The 15000-nt window shown below is 45.8% G+C and overlaps 1 protein-coding gene and 1 non-coding gene across 2 annotated transcripts in view; both read left to right on the top strand.

Moving 5' to 3' along the window:
• The window catches only part of LOC143281576 (uncharacterized), a 473846-nt gene that overhangs the window by 380619 nt on the left and 78227 nt on the right, over window positions 1-15000 (top strand). The gene's annotated exons all lie outside the window — the stretch shown is intronic.
• Window positions 10582-10655, top strand: Trnai-gau (transfer RNA isoleucine (anticodon GAU)). Its single transcript has one exon. It is a non-coding gene; the product is annotated as a tRNA-Ile (tRNA).

The following is a 15000-nucleotide window of genomic DNA, read 5'->3' on the forward strand; positions in this document are numbered from 1 at the left end:
CTCCCCCACTCTCATTTCTATCCCTCCCCCACCCCACTCCCCCACTCCCATTTCTATCCCTCCCCCACCCCACACCCCAACCCCCATTTCTATCCCTCTCTCCCACCCCACTCCCCCACTCTCATTTCTATCCCTCCCCCATCCCACTCCCCCACTCCCATTTCTATCCCTCCCCCACCCCACTCCCCCACTCCCATTTCTATCCCTCCCCCATCCCACTCCCCCACTCCCATTTCTATCCCTCCCCCATCCCACTCCCCCACTCCCATTTCTATCCCTCCCCCACCCCACTCCCCCACTCCCATTTCTATCCCTCCCCCACCCCACTCCCCCCACTCTCATTTCTATCCCTCCCCCACCCGACTCCCCCACTCTCATTTCTATCCCTCCCCCACCCCACTCCCCCACTCTCATTTCTATCCCTCCCCCACCCCACTCCCACACTCCCATTTCTATCCCTCCCCCACCCCAATCCCCACTCTCATTTCTATCCCTCCCCCACCCCAATCCCCACTCCCATTTCTATCCCTCCCCCACCCCAATCCCCACTCCCATTTCTATCCCTCCCCCACCCCACTCCCCCACTCCCATTTCTATCCCTCCCCCCACCCCACTCCCCCACTCCCATTTCTATCCCTCCCCAACCCCACTCCCCCACTCCCATTTATATCCCTCCCCCACCCCTATCCCCACTCCCATTTCTATCCCTCCCCCACCCCACTCCCCCACTCTCATTTCTATCCCTCCCCCCACCCCACTCCCCCACTCTCATTTCTATCCCTCCCCCACCCCACTCCCCCACTCCGATTTCTATCCCTCCCCCCACCCCACTCCCCCACTCTCATTTCTATCCCTCCCCCACCCCACTCCCCCACTCCATTTCTATCCCTCCCCCACCCCTATCCCCCACTCCCATTTCTATCCCTCCGCCACCCCACTCCCCCACTCTCATTTCTATCCCTCACCCCACCCCACTCCCCCACCCCCCATTTCTATCCCTCCCCCACCCCACACCCCAACCCCCATTTCTATCCCTCTCTCCCACCCCCACCCCCCACCCCCATCCTTCTCTCTACCTCTCCGACACTGGCTGGTTTTGGGGCGTGAGTTAAGAGTGGGGAAGTCCTGCTGGGTATCTGCTGTTTAGGGGCTTGGTCTCTCTGTGTAAAACAGATTCTTTGGTTTCGTTCCACGTCAGAGACGACGCATGAAAAAACAGCACAATTCTGCTGGCATCGTTCAAGCTTGATTGATGACTTATACATCCATACACACACACCAATGTGTGTGTGTGTGTGTGTGTGTGTGTGTGTGTGTGTGTGTGTGTGTGTGTGTGTGTGTGTGTGTGTGTGTGTGTGTGTGTGTGCATTCATATATAGTATAATATAGTATGTGTTATATGATTATGCATAGTATACATTCTATATAGCATATATGTATACATATATGTGTGTGTGTGTGTGTGTGTGTGTGTGTGTGTGTGTGTGTGTGTGTGTGTGTGTGTGTGTGTGTGTGTGTGTGTGTGTGTGTGTGTGTGTGTGTGTGTGTGTGTGTGTGTGTGTGTGTGTGTGTGTGTGTGTGTTTCAAGGATTTTGTCAGCATTTCCTCGAAACGAAATTTGTTTTTTTGGTGTTTTTTTATTCATCAGCGAGAAAAAAAATGTATATAGACTTCTGTAAACTACTAGGATTTGTATCTGCATTCAGGTTTTTGTTTTGACAGGTTTGCTTGCAATACCTTTTTGTGTCATAAACCCTTTTTTTTTTTTGTCCATCGCATGTCAAACTCTTACAAGCTTGGGCAAATCTTATCACTCTTTCTCATGCAGAACAGAAGACATTGCTAATATTTATATATAAGTCCGCTTCTACACTGTACAGGTGGGCGGTTAGGGAGACACAAGGAGAGTGAGACTATGAGCACAGGAAAAGCAGAGGAGACAACTTCTACTGCCCTGACTATTTAGGCGAAAATTGGATAGTGTCTTGCCACAGGAACATCCCCCCCCCCCAACTCTCTCGGCCTCTTAAGAGCACTTTGTGTAAGACAGTCGGCGTATCCCCCCCCCAAGGCTGCGGCATCACTAGAGACCCAGTGCAAATCTTGCCTCCTAACTCAGTTTGAGAGTCGTTGTCCTTCAACAAAAAGTCTTAGCTGTTAAATGAATTCCCATTTTAGTGGAGAAACCATTGATCATACAGCTCTCAACTTTAGCTGTTGGCCTTGCTGTAAGCTCGTGCCAATGTCTGATATATATATATATATATATATATATATATATATATATATATATATTAGCCGTGTGTTGACCCTACAAGAAGATTCAGATATAGTTAAAAAAAAAAGAAAAAAAAGAAAAAAAAAAAAAAAAAAAAAAAAAAGAGCGTGCGGAGCGAGTGTGGGCTCGTGGCATGCATGCACGCGCTGAGCGTCAAGCGTAGATGTGTTGTCTATTTAGATAGAGGTGACATAAACTTTGCAGCCGGCTTGCCAAGACCCCCGGCAATGTTCAATATTTATTCATTGGCTCATAAACTAGTTGGTTTGTTTGTTTGTTTTTGTGGTGGTGGTGGTTGTGTTGTGTTGTTTTTCTTTCGCTTGTTGTTTGGGTTACGTAAGCCCTGCCCCATTCTTACCACCCACCCCCTCCCTCCACCTCACCCACCATCTATGGGTATGTAGGCCGCAGTGCACTTTTGACTGTCTGTTAGGGCGATGGCCGATACATTCATTGGACAGTTGGAGGATCAAAGTACACGCGTTTTGACCGTTCGCTGGTGTAGGGTGTGTGCAGCGCAGGTCAAAATGGCAGGCTGCATAAGCATTATCTTTCCATCAGCGAATTTGTATAGATATCAAGTATTGTTGTCTTGTTAAAGGCGTGTGTCATGGTGTGTGTGTGTGTGTGTGTGTGTGTGTGTGTGTGTGTGTGTGTGTGTGTGTGTGTGAGTGCGTGTGTGTGTACGTACGCGCGCGTGTGTGGGGGTGAGAAAAAGTGGGAGAGGGAAAGAGATAGAGAGGGAGAGAGAGAGAGACAGAAAGAGAGAGAGAGGGGGAGACAGGCAGACAGACAGACAGATGAACAGACAGACAGAGAGACGAACAGAAGACAAGAAAATAATCGAATTAATGAGGAAGAATATCACTGCGGCAGAACATAATCTGATACTGAATCAAACGAGAAAGGCAGCCTAAATTAGCAGCAAAAGCAACGACGACGACGACAACAACAGCAAAAAATATTCTAACATTATACTTTCCGTAATCCTGACTCGCTCTGTACAACAACGGATGCAACGCATTGGACACAGGCCACATGACCCCACCCACCCACACACACACCGACCCCTACCACACACACACACATCCTTTCTCCTCCCATCCATCCACCCCTCCTATCTCTCAACCCTCCCATCCATCTCCTTTAGTTTCTCAACACTTCTTCCTTCCTTACTCCCCCATTTACCCCCCCCCCCCCCCCCCCCCCCACCCCCTCCCGCCACCCCTAACTCCCACCCCTAGTCTCAGGCCCAACCCGAAGTGATCAGACCGCCATCACGTTCTCAAAATTGTTGTTCCAAGGCCGATTACTTCAGCGTCGGTCAGTCCACGTTTCGTTTCCACGTGTAACCAGGTTCTGAGCAATGTAGAACACAACAGTTTCTGCTTTAAGTGTGGTATTCGCTGTATATAAAAAAACACAAAAAAAAAAACGAAATAAAAAATAAAATAAAAACCTTCAGTGCCCAGGTATATGGAACATTGAATTTTAGTTTCGTTCACCCCTTATTCGCAATACCTTTCACCCCTTATTCGCAATACCTTTCACCCTTATTCGCAATACCTTTCACCCCAATACCTTTCACCCCTTATTCGCAATACCTTTCACCCCTTATTCGCAATACCTTTCACCCTTATTCGCAATACCTTTCACCCCTTATTCGCAATACCTTTCACCCTTATTCGCAATACCTTTCACCCCTTATTCGCAATACCTTTCACCCCTTATTCGGAATTTGTAATGACAGTAACTCGTGTCCGACGATGATCATCAGGACAGCAGAAGAAGCGAATGCTGTCCCGACTATCTGGGCTAGGATTTGATTATAGAGGCATAGTGTCTTGCCCAGGATACACCTCCGCCACTCTCTCGGCTAGGTGGGCTTTAGGACAATCGGCATTGTGATGATCCCCCAGGAGCCAGCTAGACCCTAAGTTTGAGCACTGAGAGCCAGCGCAATCTTACCTCCTAGTTTGAGAGTCCTAGTTCGTCACAAAAGACTAAGCTGTAATCGCACTGGAGAAACCATTGATCATACAGGTATCACTATGCTGTTGGTCCGGCTGTAAGCTTATGTCAATCTTTCTGATATAAGCCGACTCGTTGAGGAACTGGGGGTATGGGGGAAAGACTAACACAGCAAACGATAGCGAGAATAAAGGTAAAACTAGGGACACTAGACTGAAGAGTAAAACTAAACGGTAAGTTGAAAATCAAATTAAATGTGACAATCCGACAAATTTTGACACAATTAAACTGCCTTCGCTTTACTGACAACAGTCGGCAATAGTTGTACACAGATTTTGGTGACACAAACTGAGGAGGGAGGAAAGGCGCGGGAGAAAGGACGAGGGGGGTTGGCAAATATGTGAATGAATGTGAGCAGGAAATTTATCACCCACAACACACATGACAAAGCTGTTGGGAAAACGGTTTCCCTGGTAACTGCAAAGCGATGGTCTGCTTAGAACTTGCTGCATCGGGATCGGGTGAAAAAATAAATACAAAAATAAAACGTTTATCACGTTCTTTATTGACCAGCCCATCGCAAAGGGGGGTTCATTTAAAGGCTGATTAACAACTGTCAGCTCTCAAAGGCAGTGGGAGAAAGCCACAAACTATGTTTAAAGATCAACTTGAACAAGATTTTAAAAAGACCAATTCACCCAAATCACGCTCATTCCACGTAAACTGATTTCCCTCAGGAGCTGAAAAAGGAGTATCCGGGGGGGAACATCACAGAACAATATCTCCATTGAACTAGTTGTAAAAAAATAGTTGTGCCTGATCTCATGTAGGTCCCAGCAGTCAATCAGAAGAGGTGTTTTGTGCTGAGAGGCTGAGAGGTATGGCACACACAACGGAGCTTCTTCACCTTTCAAGACAAATGAATGTGTCAGAGAAGAATGACCTGCAAGGAGCCTAGGAGCCTGCAGAGGACGGTTCCCTCTGTCCTTTTCCTGATTCTTAGAACGGAAGGAGTTTCCTGAAGTCAGGATGGATCCGAAACAACTTCTTCTCTGTCTGCAAGCCCCACTCCTCTTACCCAGAAGTGGTTCACACAGGACTGAACCCCGGGTTTCATGTTTGTAAACAGTATTGTTGATTGATGTGGATACTTATATAGCGCCTATCCTCGGTCAGAGACCAAGCTCTAAGCGCTTTACATACACGGGGACATTTGCACCACAGGCTGCCTACCTGGGTACAGCCGACTGACGGCTGCCACTGGGTGCTCATCATTCGTTTCCTGTGTCATTTAATCAGATTTCAGACGCACACGCATACACATTCAGACAGACATGTAACATTTTACGTGTATGACCGTTTTTATTTATTTACCCCGCCATGTAGGCAGCCATACTCCGTTCTTGGGGGTGTGCATGCTGGGTATATTCTTGTTTCCATAACCCACCGAACGCTGACATGGATTACAGGATCTTTAACGTGCGTATTTGATCTTCTGCGTGCGCATGCACACGAAGGGGGTTCAGGCACTAGCAGGTCTGCACATATGTTGACCTGGGAGATCGGAAAAAATCTCCACCCTTTACCCACCAGGCGCACCGAGATTCGAACCCAGGACCCTCAGATTGAAAGTCCAGCGCTTTAACCACTCGGCTATTGCACCCGCAACTGCGGAACAGTTCCTGATTGATGGCATTCATGGTGAGTCCATCAACACACTTTCGTTGCTGCGAATGCCCACAAGACCTGGAGTCCAGTCTGGAAAAAACAATATGGCATAACCTTATGTATTAAGAATTACATGCACTTCGTGGAACTCAACCAGCATAGGATGATTAACTGTCTCCATACGAACGGTGAAAGAGACGACGTTAACAGCGTTTCACCCCAATTACCATCATCAAAATATTGCAAGCGGAAGGCTCTTATACTGAAGACGTGAATGTTGACAAAGAACACCACAATTCTGACGACGGAAGCTAAAGGTTGGGTCATTCAGACACCCACTGGACATCCGAGGGGTCTGTGTAGAGGAGAAGAGAGGACTGGCCGTACTGAGTGAGTTGATATTTCGACAGGCATTGGCCTTAAGAGCAGTCAGTGAATCACAAAAAGAATATAACACTGTTGAAGTGAGATTGGTGAACCCCGTTTCAGACCCAGAACCAGGACAGTTAGTTCAGCTGTATAAATAAAACTGTCGGAAGGAAGATGTTTAGCGAAAGGGGAGCTTGCAGTGAACGGGTAGCACACAGCAGCTTCCACACCTTTTTTCGATTTAAACTGTTCGTAAAAAAGCATTAGTGAAAGAAGAATAAGTCTGACAGAACTCTGGGTATAAAGCTTTATAAACAAGAAAACTGGTGGTGTCTAGCTTTGTAAACATCCTGGTCGAAGCTTACAATAGATGTCTGGAATGTCCAAGGAGGCTTGTTTCATTATTTGGAAAAGCCATCAATGGCACCGATGACGATATCCAAATTGTCAAAGCGAGGTTAGAAGCGCATCCCTAGAGGTGAGATGCTGTGTGGACACGTGTTCATATTTGTCCTGGTACTTAGGGCTAAAATGATTCAATGAATATATATTGTCAGTGTACCCTCCACAACACAGGCACGATTTTATCAAGTCTGAATGTAGGGGTTAACCTTTTATCTCGCACTATTTGCATCCGTGTAAATCATTGCAAACATAGCTTTATCAAAAGCATTATTTTTGCGAAAGAGCATCCCACTTGAAATCAAACAAGGCATCATGTGTGACGAGGTCCAATATCTTTTTTAGCACTGAAAAGAAAACCACACTTTCACAGACTCACACAAAGTGTGGACACACAGTGTCAGTCTATGAAACAGCAAGTCTTTTCCATTCCAAGCAACTTCCTCGTCTTTTTAATTTATTCTTCAGCACCACTTTCCGAAATATCTGTTCCTGCCTCCATTTCTCAGTCTATTCTCTGTCTCTAGGTTGTTGTACGTATGTCTTGCGTTTTTTCAAGTCTGTTGCGTCTTTCAAGTCTGGCCTTAAAACTCACCTCTTCACAAGATAGCCTCCCTCCCCTGCCTCTTCCTTGTCTTCAGTTTCTTCAGTTCTAGAGTTATGCATGCGTGTGAATGACTGGTGTGAAAGCGCTTAGATTTGTCTCTGCATAAGATTAAGCGCTATATAAATACTATTATCATTATCATTGTTGTTGTTGTTGGTGGTGGTGGTGTTTTATTACGTTTGCATCCCAGACACATCATTTATTGTTCTGAATTGTCCACTCCGATTTGATTTCATTTCTATTTCAGCTTCGGTCTCTAGTTTGGTATGGGATGGATTGGATTCATTGGCACTGAGGTTTGTTTTGGACTGATGTGGCTCATGTTGGATCGATCGCCAATATTTTCTCCCCCTCCACTAGACCTTGAGTGGTGGTCTGGACGCTAGTCATTCGGATGAGACGATAAACCGAGGTCCCGTGTGCTTCGTGCACTTAGCGCACGTAAAAGAACCCACGGCAACAAAGGGGTTGTTCCTGGCAAAATTCTGTAGAAAAAGCCCACTTCGATAGGAAAAACAAATAAAACAGCACGCAGGAAAAAAAATACACACACACACACACACACAAAAAAAAAGGGTGGCGGAGTATTATAGCGACGCGCTCTCCCAGGGGAGAGCAGCCCGAATTTCACACAGAGAAATCTGTTGTGATAAAAAAGAAATACAAATACAAATACTACTTACTAATCAGTACTTCCTGCTTCTCCCGCAAAAAAAAGAAAGAAGATATTTTGAGTTCCAAAGATGGGAGATGGCTCTTTTGCTCCTGCGTGCAATGGCCGCCCCACTGATGTGCACTTTCTTCTTTTTCTTTTTTCCCCCTCTGCGCGTTTCCCTCCTTTTGTTGAAGATGGCAGCATGGAGACAGTGACAGGTTTGATGTCTGAAAGCCGACTAAAAAAAAAAAAAAAAAAAAAGATGGAAGGGGGTCCTTCTTTGATCTTTTCACTGGCGACACACCGGCTGCCTGTTTGTCCCCATGTACTGTTTGTTCCAGTTTGCGGGACTTTCCCATTCAAAGAAAGGAAAACTTGCACAGAGGAAAAAAAAAAAAAGAAGAAAAAAAAGTTGTTTGTAAAAAAAAAAAAAAGAGAGTGCCATTCATTCATTTTTTCGGGGGTGGGTTAGGGGTGGGGTGTGGTGCGGTGGGGGCGGTGGGGGGGGGGAGGGGGGGGGAGAGAAAGTGAATCAGAGTGTGGGATAGGCACAGAAAGGTAGAGATGACATAATCAAAGAGAGGGTGAGAGAGAGAGAGAGAGAGAGAGAGAGAGAGAGAGAGAGAGAGAGACAGAGAGAGACAGAGAGAGAGAGAAAGAGAGAGAAAACAGGCAGTCAGACACGCAAAGACAGAGAGAGAACGCCTGATTTTTTTTTCCCATAATGTCGAGAGTGGATTGGCATCCAATCTAATTTTTGTTTACGTCCAACCATAATATCAGAAGATAGGAAAATTCAAAATCACAAAACACCCCCCCCCCCCCCCCCCACTCACCCCCCCACACACACACACACACACACGCACGCACGCACACACACGCAAGCACGCACGCACGCACGCACGCACACACACACACATAGATATACATACATACATACATACATATATATATATATATATAGAGAGAGAGAGAGAGAGAGAGAGAGAGAGAGATACACAGACACACAGGCACACAGACAGACACACAGAGAGACAGACAGACGACGAGCAGAGAGTGTTGCAATCCTCCTGCTCACAGAACTCTCAGAAACCTCCTGGCACGTTCTGTGAGAACTGCTCTCGCAATGTGATGGCGAACATAATTATGAAGAAACCACCACCATCACCACCACCACCACCACCAACGACAACAACAAACAATGTCTCAGCTCTTAGCGTCACGTTCCTTATCAGAAAACATGACACTCGACGCACACACATGTTCGCACGCGAGCGCGATAAGTCTGAACATTTTCCGTCGTCTTCGTCGTTTTGAAATAACGCGTCTCCCTCTTGCCGGAACAACTTTCTCGGCGTCCGTTTTTTTTTTTGTTTTTTTGTTTTTTGTGATTGCTTTGTTGTTGTTTTTTCAATCTTATCATCAAAGTACCATTTCCTAGGTTCTCCTCACCGTCCGTGTCTCTATTTGTCTTCAACTTTCTTTTTCCTTTTTTTTGGGGGGGTGGGGGGGGGGGGGGATCAATGTAACTCGTTCATTTCACACTTGCCCGATGTTGTTTTTATTTTTATTACGTTTGCATACCTGACAGTTCTTCTTCTTCTTCTGCGTTCACTCGTATGCACACGAGTGGGCTTTTACGTGTATGACCGTTTTTACCCCGCCATGTAGGCAGCCATACTCCGTTTTCGGGGGTGTGCATGCTGGGTATGTTCTTGTTTCCATAACCCACCGAACGCTGACATGGATTACAGGATATTTAACGTGCGTATTTGATCTTCTGCTTGCATATACACACGAAGGGGGTTCAGGCACTAGCAGGTCTGCACATATGTTGACCTGGGAGATCGTAAAAATCTCCACCCTTTACCCACCAGGCGCCGTCACCGTGATTCGAACCCGGGACCCTCAGATTGACAGTCCAACGCTTTAACCACTCGGCTATTGCGCCCGTCACCTGACAGTTCATTTGACTGATAATATGGATACTTAAACAGTGCCTGTCCTCGGTCGGAGACCAAGCTCTAAGCGCTTTACAAACCCGGGGTCATTTGCACAGCAAGGCTGCCAGCCTGGGTTGAGCCGACTGACGGCTGCCATTGGGCGCTCATCATTCGTTTCCTGTGTCATTTAATCAGATTTCAGGCACGCACACGAGAGAATCAATAGAATCAAGAATATTTAATGCTTTCATCCCTTTTGGGGGCATGGAGGATATTGTATAACAGCAATAGTGTTTTACACCAAAAATAAACATAAACAATTAAAATAACATAACTATCGGAAACGGGACACAAACTATATGAAACACAACATAAATGATGACAGTATTTTTCTGGTATTAAACCTCAGGATAGATCACACAACGTTGCTCATCTTTGCAACATTACTTACACACTCAGACACACATGTAACATTTTACGCGTACGATCAGGTTTCAGGCACGCACACACACACACACATACACACTCAAGACACACACGTAACATTTTACGCGTACGACCGTTTTTGTTTATTTACCCCTCCATGTAGGCAGCCATACTCCGTTTCCAGGGGGTGTGCATGTTGGGTATGTTCTTGTTTCTGAAAACCACCAAACGCAACTCGTTCGTGGTTCTGAGTGGTTCGAGTGGCCCGTTAGCTCAGTTGGTTAGAGCGCCGTGCTGATAACGCGGAGGTCGTGGGTTCGACCCCCATGCGGGCCATTTATGTTTAAGCGCGTTGGGTTACGCTGCTGGTCAGGCATCTGCTTGGCAGATGTGGTGTAGCGTATATGGTTTTGTCCGAACGCAGTGACGCCTCCTTGAGCTACTGAAACTGAAACTGAAACTCTGAGTGGTGTAGGTTGGTGTCATTTTGGTTTCGATTTTGATCTGGTCTGGATTGGAATGGTTTGGTTTGGATCGATTCCAAACATATAAGTCTGGATCGATTCGGAAGCTCTACGGCTGTGTGGAGGACCTGCAGCGTACAGCTGCCTTCTTCGCGGAGACTGGGGTGTCCTTCTACTGATCGAAAAGAAGAAGGTGGAGGAGGAGGAGGAGGAGGAGGAGGAGGAGGAGGAGGAGGAGGAGGAGGATTGATTCGGCTTACACTGCTTTGTGGTGCTTTTTGGGGGGGGGGGGGTGCTGTTTGGGGGGGTGCTGTTTGGGGAAGGCAACAGGAACCTTTATCCAGACAATGTGGCATCATCTGTCAATCCCACACTGATTTCTTAGGAGCACACCTTCCCCCACCACTACCATCTCCACTTTCTCCCCGTCCACCACACCCACACCCACACCCACATCCCTCTCCCCCCCCCCCCCCTACACCCCCCCTTCTCTTTCTCTATGTATTTCGGCCTCTATAATGCCATCTCGACAGTGATACCTATCTAATCGCTTAGTTTCCAACTTTGCCTGCAAAAAAAAAAGAAAAAAAAAAGCTTCATTGCCAAACGATCCACAACAGCACGGGGTTTGAGTTTCAGAAATTGACCTGGATCTTCTGTCTGGTGACCTGCCAGCTTGCTTTCACTTCCTCTGTAGTCAGTTCCAGTCTGCAAGACTCAAAGAAAAGAAGAGAAACCGTGCACTGAAAAGAAAAGTTGCTGACTCGAAACAAAAAAAAAAAGTTTAGATGACAATCGTCGTATTCTTCTTTTTTTTTTTTTTCTTTGGTCTTTTGTTCGGGAGAGGGCGGCTTTTATCGAGAGAAGGAACTGGAACGAGAGTGAGAATGGCGGAGACAGCGAGAAACGCACGAACAGAGAGAGACCGACAGACAGAAACAGAGACAGAATAAATGAATTAATGGTTTATTCGTTTATAGGCCATTGGCCCTTATGAAAGGGTGTCACAAATTCTTCATAGACAGCGCATCGTGCATTGTAAAATGACGTACGTTCAGCTAGTAGGACATACCTTCTTTAAGTACTATACCCTCACCTTAGTAATACATAATACACACAATGGAACATGCCTGTATCTGATGGGCATTTATGCGCCTAAATATTAAATATATAATACACGCTAAATAGTATCTCTTACATGCTTGATTAATAGCACTCAGTTAAAATTGTACACGTTGTCCGCATTTACGTCGTGCTCAGATACACTACGACATAAGAACTGATCGGAGCTTAAACGGTTTATACAGATGAATTGATAGGTTTCAAATAGTTTGTTCATGCGCTGATGCCATAAGCATCGACAATCTAAACTGACTTGGGAACTTGAAATATTTCAATGGTATGTGCTGTACTCTTAAATCATACAAGACAGAGACAGAGATACGGGGCGAGAGAGAGAGAGAGAGAGAGAGAGAGAGAGAGAGAGAGAGAGAGAGAGAGAGAGGAAGAGACAGACAGACAGACAGACAGACAGGCAAAGAGTGACAGAAAACGAACGAACGAATGAAACTTTCATGATCCGCAATTCAAAACCAGGGGAGCGGGAAGTAGGTGTGGGAGGTGGCATCATAATATTTGTAGTGTATAGAATCACACAAAATCAGACTGTACATAGACTTGACCCTCTTGAGAGAGAGAGACAGACAGACAGAGACGGATACGGATACGGATCATTCATCCATGTACAGGCCATTGCCCCTCATGAAGGGGTACATACACATGATCATATAAGAAAAACAACACACACACACACACACAGACAAAGAGAGAGAGACAGAGACAGACGGAGACAGACAGAGAGACACACAGACACAGACACACACACACACACACACACACACACACACAGAGGAGAAGGCTACAAGGTGGAGCAACCGAGTTAGGAGTGAGGTTTACTTAGTTTCCGTTTCATGTCGTTCGGCTTTGTTTGGACTGGCTCAGTTTGGTAATGGGTTTTGGCTTGGACAAAAGTCCACACACTGGTTTGGGTTGCATGGACTTGGCTACCATTTGAGTAGCAGGTCAGTCACAACCTTGTCTGAAAGAGAGACAGGACAGAAGAGAGAGAGAGAGAGAGTTTATATAGCGATTTTGTTGGTTTATGCATTTATGATTAAAAAAACAACAACAAAAAACAACACTTTCTACGGCTCGGTATACGGGTACATGCGATCGAATCCTTTATTGATAAAGTCATAAATGCTGCTTTATTAAGAAATAAACGAAGTTAGGACAGTTTTGATTTAAAAGTGTGGGTGACACTGCGCTCAGGATGCATAGCGAAAGACGAGGAAATGAAGATGGAGGCAGGGAGAGTAACTCGAGCTCATGAGATTTTTTTTTTTTTTTTTTTTTTTTTTTTTTTTTTTTTTTTGGTTGGGTTTTTTGTGTGTGTTCGTTGTTTTTATTTTTTTTAAATGACATGGACAAATATTTCAACTGGAGACGAAATGCTGCTCAACAACTGACAGTGAACTGTCAGAGTTTTCCGCACGTGAGAGTGGGCATGTGTATTTACTGACTGCCGATTTTTCCCCCCCGTTTGTTAATCTGTCTGGGTTTGTTTTTGTTTTTTTTTTTACACAAGTAACATGGCACTGAAAGCAGAAACGTTTTCATTTCTTCATCTCATTATTATTATCATTACTATTATTATCATAATTATTGGAAAGGAACATGGCACCAAAAGCAGAGACTCTTGTCTCCCACTTTCACAATGAGATTGTAAGAACGCATCTCTTCAAAGTGAACTCACAGCAAGTTCCGAATTATTCAGCAAGTAGTATTGTGGCCACTCTACCCGTCTACCTATCCCCTCTCTCTTTTCGTCTACTTCTTATTACTTACATGACTCCATTTTCCTTTCAAACTGTCTCTCTCTCAGAATCAAAGGAAGCCAACAACAACAAGTAAACCGAAACTAGCAAACAAACAAACCAGCCAACACACTTCATTTTCTAGCACACAACCAAACTTCTATCGTTCCTTAAAAATACCGCCATAGCATATATATTTCTTCTGGACAAAGCCGCCCACTGTCCAATGTTTTTGGGGTTTTTTGGGGTTTTTTTCTCCTTTTTTTTTTTTTAACGCAGATAGATTGCACCAAGGAGAGACCCATAGTGAATCTCTTGGCAGTTTGGGGTCTCATCGATCACTTGAGGTCTTACCCCAAGCATATAAAACAGATTGCACCAAGGAAGACAGAAACTCGTGGAGTCCTTTCTCGTCTGACCAAGCCAAGGAAAGGAGTCCTTCCTGTCCCCCAGCCTCGTGCGACTGGTTTCCTCACAAATCAAGAGGGACAGAAATACGCTCATGATGAAGACAGTCATGATGGAGTGAGAAGGAGTGGACAGCATAGGAGCCTTGGAATTAAGAGTAGAATTTCACGAGGGCAACAGCCGAGTCGTTAAAGCGTTGGGTTTTTTTTTTCAAATCTGAGGGGCCTTGGTTCAAATCCCGGTCACGGTGTCTGGTGGGTTACTAGTAAAGAGTGGAGGCTTTTATAATCTCCAAGGACAACAGATGTGCACACCTGCTAGTTCCTGAAACCCCTTCGTGTGTATACACATGCGCACGTTAAAGATCCCACAATCCATGTCAGCGTTCGGTGGGTTATGGGGGGGGGGAAAAAAAAAAAGAACATACGCAGCATGCACACCGCCAAAAACGGAGTTTAGCCGCCTTCATAGCGGGGTTACAAAACGGCCGTAAACGTATAAGGCCACTCGTGCATAAGAGTGAGCGAGTGAGTTGCAACCCACGAACGAAGAAGAAGAAGGAGGAGAAGGAGGAGGAGGAGGAGAAGAAGACAATCAGAAGAATTTCAGAACTGGATGGCGCAGCAATCATTCTGTATTTGTATTTCTTTTTATCACAACAGATTTCTCTGTGTGAAATTCGGGCTGTTCTCCCAAGGGAGAGCGCGTCGCTATACTACAGCGCCACCTTTTTTTTTCCTATCGAAGTGGATTTTTCTACAGAATCTTGCCAGGGACAACCCTTTTGTTGCCGTGGGTTCTTTTACGTGCGCTAAGTGCATGCTGCACACGAGACCTCGGGTTATCGTCTCATCCGAATGACTAGCGTCCAGACCACCACTCAAGATCTAGTGGGGGGGTTGGGGGGGGGGGGGGGATATCGGCGGCTGAGCC

This window comes from Babylonia areolata, chromosome 4 (genome assembly GCF_041734735.1).
Source record: "Babylonia areolata isolate BAREFJ2019XMU chromosome 4, ASM4173473v1, whole genome shotgun sequence".
Taxonomy (NCBI): Eukaryota; Metazoa; Mollusca; class Gastropoda; order Neogastropoda; family Buccinidae; genus Babylonia; species Babylonia areolata.